This window comes from Palaemon carinicauda, unplaced genomic scaffold (genome assembly GCF_036898095.1).
Source record: "Palaemon carinicauda isolate YSFRI2023 unplaced genomic scaffold, ASM3689809v2 scaffold196, whole genome shotgun sequence".
Classification (NCBI taxonomy): Eukaryota; Metazoa; Arthropoda; class Malacostraca; order Decapoda; family Palaemonidae; genus Palaemon; species Palaemon carinicauda.
The window spans coordinates 197,135-205,305 of NW_027169545.1; the positions used below are offsets into that span (position 1 = coordinate 197,135).

Sequence of the window (8,171 nt, forward strand, 5' to 3'; positions counted from 1 at the left end):
TAATTTTATTGAGTTTTCCTCTTCTCCAACTGATTATAGTTTTCTTTTCTTCCAGACTTTTCATCTCAAAGGAAGGAATCATCCACCTCTTGCTGCTAAAGCTTGTAAGCTACTGAAGGTATTTGCAAGAGACGTAAGACTGGAAAAGAAATGGTCATGGAAGATTTTGTTGTACAGTATGATGTCTGAGAATAGAAAGTTTAGTCTTAATTTCCTCTTTGAAGTCTATTGAAAATAATATTAAGGGGTTTGTCATCTTTTGAAAGGGAAAGGATGACGAATTCTGAACCACCTTTTGAATTTTCAATGAAAAGTGAAATTGAAGATCTATTTTCACCTGCAGTCGATCCAGAAAATAATGATACGTCTGGCAGTGTTGCTCTCTTTAATGATGGCGCTCTTTTCTTGGATCCAAAAATGGAAGTCAAAGTAGAGCCAGAAATATTTGATTCTAGCGAAAGCAACTTGAAAAATTCCTACGAGTACGATGCATCATTGAGTGAAAACAGTTCATTAAGTTGTAAAGGGGATGTCGATGATGAGGAAAGTGTAGACACTTACTTAGGGACAGCTGTGAAAGAGGATAAAGGAAAAGAAAAAGGAAGACTTTCATGTGTAATCAGTGGAAGAGAATTATTACAGAAAGATGTTTTGAATCAAGAGGTGAATCAAATAAATGAGGAGATAAAAAAAAGGTTCTTTGGTAATGTTAACTCCAATGCTCTAGCTAGAAAGCGATGCACATGCAGTGAATGTGGGAAAGCTTTTCGTGATAGATATAGTCTTTCATTACATTTAAGAATTCACACGGGAGAGAAACCATACACATGTAATGTCTGTAGCAAAGCATTTACTACGAAAAATCTTTTCACAAGACATTTAGTAATTCATACGGAAGAGAAGCCATACAAATGCAATGTTTGTAGCAAAACATTTGCTTCGAAACCATCTCTCACTTACCATTTAAGAATTCACACGGGAGAGAAGCCATACAAATGCAATGTCTGTAGCAAAGCATTTACTTCGAAGCAATATATCAGTGAACATTTAAGAATTCACACAGGAGAGAAGCCATACAAGTGCGATGTCTGTAGCAAAACATTTATTTCAAAAACACATCTCGCTAAACATATAAGAATTCACATGAAAGAGAATCCATACAAATGCAATGTCTGTAGCAAAACATTTGCTTCGAAACCATCTCTCACTTACCATTTAAAATTCACACGGGAGAGAAGCCACACAAATGCAATGTGTGTAGCAAAACATTTACTAGAGAAGCATATCTCACTGACCATTTAAGAATTCACACAGGAGAGAAGCCATACAAGTGCGATGTCTGTAGCAAACCATTTATTACAAAAGCACATCGCGCTTCACATTTAAGAATTCACACGGGAGAGAAGCCATACAAATGCAATGTCTGTAGCACAGCATTCACTTGGAAACAATCTCTCACTGAACATTTAAGAATTCACACGGGAGAGAAGCCATACAAATGCAATGTCTGTAGCAAAACATTTACTAGAAAAGCGTATCTTAATGCACATTTAAGAATTCACACGGGGAGAAGCCTTTCAAATGCAATGTCTGTAGCAAAGCATTAACTTCGAAAGACTCTCACTAAACATTTAAGAATTCACATGGGAGAGAAGCCATACAAATGCAATGTCTGTAGCAAATTGTTTACTTTGAAACAATCTCTCAATAAACATTTAAGAATTCACACGGGAGAGAAGCCATACAAATGCAATGTCTGTAGCAAATTCTTTACTTTGAAAAAATATCTCACTAGACATAAGAAATCACATGAGAGATCTATTCCAGTGTCATGAATGTGGCAAAATAAATCATTTAAAACAGAGACTCTATAAACATTTAAGAACTCACATGGAAGGAAAACCATTCATGCGCACGGACTCTGGTAAAGCTTTTTGGTCTGAAGGTTTCCTCAAGAATCATCATAGAAGGAGGTGCTATAAAATCTGATATTGTGATCTGGAATAAAGGAGAAAAAACAGCAAAGATTATAGATGTGAGAGTTCTTACCCCTTCGCACGATTGCCCAGGCCGTTAGCTCTCAGAGTCGACGAGGTGACGTGGTGCCTCCAAACAGATCATGTGAAGCACAGAACAGCACCCCAGGTCAGGCACTAGCCAGTTAGTTTTTTTGAACTTACACCCACCTAACGGTGAGTCTCCACTGTAAATATCGTAAGGGTATGTATGTAGTGCTGTAACAAATGACAGATTTAGAAATAATTTTTATTTTTGTTGTATCCTTGTACAATCTTGGAGCTCTTAACAAATACTGATCCCGCCATCACCTTCCCCCAGGAAGTCCTGCCGCAATTGCAAAGTGACGTTCAGTTACAGCTGCTGGTGTGAGCAAGGTGGTTGGTCCAACTCTTGCTCTCCCTTCGCTAACTAGCTTATGGTAGTTACACCTTGCTAAATGTTTTACAGCTAGTTCCAACTGTTGCCAAATGCATCTCCTCTGTAAAGAGCTCCAGGTTTGTATTGTCAGGAAAAATATAAATTATTTCCAAATTTCTCATATCAGCATTTGTTCCTACACTAAATACAAACCCTCATTCTTTACTATTGGAGATATTCTAGCGCAAGCTGGAAAATACGGCAGAAAAACCTTACCAAGGTCGTTAATGACCGGCCCGGTAGTTATCCACCTGTTAGGGGTGGGGGACTGCCGTCCGGTGGCTACTGAATACCTTCAATCTAATTCTAGCCGTCGCAGTGGTAACACCGCTGCTCCTGCTTTTGTTTGACTGGCAGACTAGCCTTTCTTTAGTGTGTTTTTTTATGAACTTTTTCTTTTCTTTCTTTATTAGATGTGATGTCCTCTAATACTGTATGAGGAAGTGTCCCAGGATTCCCCCAAAATCTTGTAGCACATTCATGTCACCTCCGGAGGTGGATCCTCATTCCCTATGCCCTTTGTGTAGAGGTCATAGGTGTTCTGAAGGCTCCCCCTGCCAAGTATGTAGAGAACGGTCGCCAACGCAGTAGGATAAGGTTATGAAGAGGAAGAAGAATAAATCCAAGAAAGATTCATTACCTCCAGGTTTGCCGTCGAAAGGTAAGGAGTCTCGGGCCTCTTCTTCGGCCTCTCGATCTCTTCCTTGCCTCCTTCCTCCGGGGGGAAGTCAAGGAAGAGCGGCACCATTGACTTAACTCTCAATCCCTCGGGTCAGGAGGATCAAGTTGCCCATCCCAGTGGGACAGTTTCTTCCATCATCGGAAATAATTCTATTACTGCTTCTATTCCTAATAACGTACGAGCGGTATGGCCTGCCCTTGGACTTCGTGGTTCTCCTTCGGTGGAAGTGTGGAACCAGTTCCTTGCGGGCACAATTTTACCTCAGGTCCCTTCTGTTTTGGAGCCTTCGGGAGTTCCGGACCTCGCCGACATCCCGTCAGCCCAATCGGCGGCCGCTGAAGTGTCAGCAGATGTAAGAACTTCAGCTCCCGCAGAACCTACTTCGCTCCGTGCTTGCGCTTCTACAAAACAACGTCACAAGCGCAATCATCGCGATACCTCCCCCTTCTCCTCCTCCTCATCGTATTCGTCATCCTCGGAGGATAGGAGAGAGAGAGAGAAGAGGAAAAGGGGAGCTCGCTCTTCTTCGCCCAGACGTTCTCGTGGGAGAGAGAGGCGACATAGAATGAGACGTCATCGTTCTAGCTCTTCCTCGTTGTCTGTTTTTTCACGAAATGGCTCGCCGAGAAGCGATAAGTGCTCTCGCCATAAACATAATAAGAGTACATCCTCGCGCCATCGTTCTGCTTCGCGATCGTCTTCCTCTCCCGTGGAATCATTTAGGCGCTATAAGAAGAAGAGCTCTACCATACATTCGCACTCTTCGTCACGAGAGTTTTCTCATAAGCGCAATAAGCGCTGCCGTTGGGGCGATGTTAAATCTAAGGAAAGAGAGCACACTGAGCGCGATTCCTTCCCTTCACATTTTATCGGGAGGAGCTCAGAGCGCTCTAGGGAAGGGAGAAAGAACTCTTCTTCTCGCCGTCGCTTTATATCAACAGAGAGAGAGAGAGAGAGCACTCCCGTCCTTCAACCTCCCGATCACGCAAAACTCCGGACTTACCTGCGCGGGGTCATTCACCTCGCCCTCGCGGGTCGGACAGAACAGCTCTCGTTCCCGTACTTTCTAACGAGTTACGGAATATGAGCTTCACGAGAACTTCAGAAGACATAGGGGTTCAACCTTTCTTCTCTTCGGCTGAGAACAGAGGAGAAAACCGATCAAAGCAACCTCTTATTGAGACAGTACCGTTAATTCGGTCACCTTCGCCTAAACCATCAACTTCCAGGCAAGGTCAGGCGCGCGCGGTGCCATTGGCTAGCGCCCAGCCCTCCCTGGGAATATCGGCAATGGAGTGTGCTACTTCGCCGTTACCTTCAGACACTCGGGCTTCTATCGCCGCCCCTCGTGAGGAATTAGCACGACCGGAAGATTCCTCGAAAGAATAACCATCAAAAGATTTAGAGTCCGCCTATCTGAGGGCTCTAAGAACGATGTGTAATATCTCAGGCGTCGGAGATTTACATCTGTCACCTCGACATACCGACGCTCCAGCCTTAGACAGACTATGTCATCCTCCACCGAACCCTAAGACCAGAATCGAACTTCTCTAGTCTATTCACACTGCAGGCCGTCTGAGGAAGGTCTCGCAGGCCATCTCGGGGGAAACGGGTTCCTTGAAGTCTCAAGGATCCCATAAACTTCTGCATTTTCCTTTTTTGAGGCAGAGGCGTTTTTACAAGGTCAGAGACGCCAACCCTTCTCCTCTGACACTGGATTCCCTCACAGCAAGGCCCCTCTTAATGAGAGAATGCCTTGATGAAGTCACTGAGCTTCAGCACGGCATTCTATTCCCGTGCTGAAACTTGGTGACGGGCAAGAGGGCTCTCGAACTTGGGGAAATTGCTCCCCCAATTCGAATCTAAATTTCTCTCTTAATTATCTTTTTCTTCCTCTTTATATTGCTTCAACCTTCTCCTAATATTATAAACTTTCCTCCATGTTGCTGTCCCAACCCTCTGAGTAAAATTTCCCATATGTATATGTGTATATATTTACATATATGTGTTTATTATTATTTTTTTTTCTCACTCTTTTTATGGCATGGATGTTTCTACATCCGTTATTGCCACTTGGGCGGATGTTTCTACATCCGGTATCGCTGCCTGCTTTGATGAATGGGAAAGGTGTCGTGGTTGGGAGGTGTTTGTGCTCAAAGCTATATGTGAGAGTATTGGATGATCTCAGCCATCCCGAAGATGGTTTGGACCTTTTTGGCGGAACTATTCTCAAGTGTTGGGTCTTCGGAATCCAGGGGGATCCAACGCTTGGGGTAGAACTCTCGGCTTTTGGCCGGAAGCCCGTCATTACAGATATGGGGAGGATGATTCCATAGTTTCTTGGTCTCAGTCCTAACAGGCGGGTTCAGCTTACACCTGTGCCTCTATATCTGTTTTGATGCTATCCTTCGGGTAGGGTATGGAGTGGACCATCTGGGAAGTATACTCTCACTGTGCCGGTAGTGGAGAGTGTAAATTTCCTTCCCAACATGTGATGCCTTAATGTTCTCAAGCAGGTAAATCAAACTTCAAAAAATCACTCTTCTCTCTTCTTTTTTATGATGGATTCTTGTGAGAATGACCCCACCTCCCCTGGATATGCTGACTCGCCCTCGGCACTGTTGACGACCTCTGGCAATTCATTTAAAGAAAACTCCGTTGACGACGTAGGAACTAAAAAGGACTATTCTTTGGGCAACACAGGAAAACTGAATGTCCTGCACATTACCCAAATCCCATTAGAAGCTAATTATGATGTGCTACATAAAATTTTTGAGTGTTACGGATTAATAAAAGAAATTAGAATGAAACTTCAAGATGATAATTGGGAATCTTGGTTATCATTTAATTGTCATGAGGAAGCATTTAATGCAAGCCGTAATATTGTTGATATTAAAGTAGGTAATATGAGTGTTAAGGGTGCTCTGTGTTATGGGGCACCTAAAGATCTGGATGTCTACAGACCAGCAGACTGGGCTGATAAAGATATAGAGGCAGATATGCCATCCCAAAGAAAGCCAAAACCACCAATGTGGCTTCTTGCTCAATCTGTAGGAGGTACGGAAAATTATTTCAAGATCTGCAAATTTCTTCAGAGGAAGGTAGGTACGATCGCACCATGAGATATATCTCGATTTGGTAAGAAAAGTTACTTGATAAAGGCCAAGTCATACACACAGTCTGTTATACTGTCCAATTTGAAGACAGTAAATGATGATATAAAATTGGACATCAAACCCCATCTAAACTTTAGCTATGGAAGGGGAGTGGTTTTTGATAGGGATCTGTATGAATTTACTGAAGAGGAGATATTGGCTATGTGTCCTCTATCAGTGTGGAAAGTACATAAAGTACCCGGAACATCAATGATTGTTCTTACTTTCCAGGATGCCGATGTACCTTTCCACATAGACATAGAAAACGAAAGGATCAGAGTTCAACCTTTTAAGCAAAAGCCACTGCAATGTTATAATTGCTTTAAATTTGGACATCCCTCCAAAGTTTGCAATAGTGAAAGAATTTGTAATACTTGCTCCAATGTTTACCATGGGGAATGTACATTTGAGGCAAGGTGCTTAAACTGCAACTCTAATCATAAATCTAATGATAGGAGCTGCCAGTTTTTTAAGTTAGAAGAGGCTGCCCTCAATAAATCAATTATTGAACATGTAAGCGTGGGGCATGCCAAGAGATTATTAAATAAATCTAATACTTATGCAAAGACATTAAAAACAGGAGAAAAAGTTCCTCGGGAATCATCTCGCCCACCTACTACTGTAGGTAGTTCTTGAAAAAGGAATTCACCATCTATTGATAAAGTGCTGCATAAGACAAGAACATCTCCTCCTAAAGATTTATCATTGAGTATCAACCAAAAGACATTGCCCACCACTATCAAACCTTTGTCCCCCATTACAAAGGATAGTACTAACCTCTCCCAGGCCATATCCTTGCCTGATTTAATGGAGATTCCACCTGACACCAAGTTATCAGGTGTACCTGTAGTGGGGAAGGTACAAAAACCTGGTAACTCACAACCTATTAATCGTAAAAGAGAGAGACCTCCATCTCTCTCACCCCCTTCCATAAGAAATACTAGAATTATGACATCAAATAAATATGATGTTTTGTCTGTTGATGTTGCCGATCAACCAGAAGATGATTTAAATAAATCAGAAATTCAAGTTGAGGTCCACCATCCCCCTCAACAAATAGATAAAAAAGATACAAAGAAAAACACCAACGTAAAACCCAACATAACAAGACCATCTCTGAAGAAACCTACTGGTAATAATGTTAAACTAAAAACTGCTAATGGGAAGACCTCATCCAAGATGTCTTCCCGAAATAATCCATAGTTTTCTCCTCAATTTTGCAATGGAATTGTCAGGGTTTGAGGGCCAAATTTGAAGAACTTAAGCTCTTAATTCATGAGCATTCCCCCATAATTGTATGTCTCCAGGAGAGCAAGCTTGATGCTAATACCCCTTGTCCTCGCGAATATATTAGTTATAGGACACCTTATGATCACGGAGTAGGGAGCCATGGCGGAAGTCTCATGTACATTCGTTGAGATGTTCCCCAAATACCTATATCTATACGTACAACCCTGCAGGCAGTTGTTGTACAAATTGATATAGGGAGAAAATATACAATATGCTCTCTGTACTTACCTCCAAATGATAATATTTTATATGATGATTTAGCAGAGGTCATTCAACAACTCCCTCAACCTTTTCTCTTACTGGGAGATATGAAGGGTAGACATCCTTTATGGGGTGATGTTTTGGCCAACACAAGGGGCAATATTATCTCATCAATTGTGGAGAATGAGGATGTGGGACTCCTTAATACAGGAGAGCCCACACACTTTCATGTTCAGACAGGTACTTTGTCATGCATTGACCTTTCAATTGCAAGCTCTAACTGCCTTCTTGATTTTGATTGGAGGACATTAGATGATTGGCATACTAGTGATCATGCACCAATCATTATAAACACCAACAAGGGTCCGCCTTTGCAAAGATCGCCACGTTGGAATCTAGACAAGGCA

At 42.1% G+C, this 8,171-nt stretch overlaps 1 pseudogene; it reads left to right on the top strand.

The window, feature by feature from the left end:
- On the top strand, window positions 1-7,939 carry LOC137635912 (zinc finger protein ZFP2-like; annotated as a pseudogene).
- The last annotated feature ends 232 nt before the right edge of the window (window positions 7,940-8,171 follow it).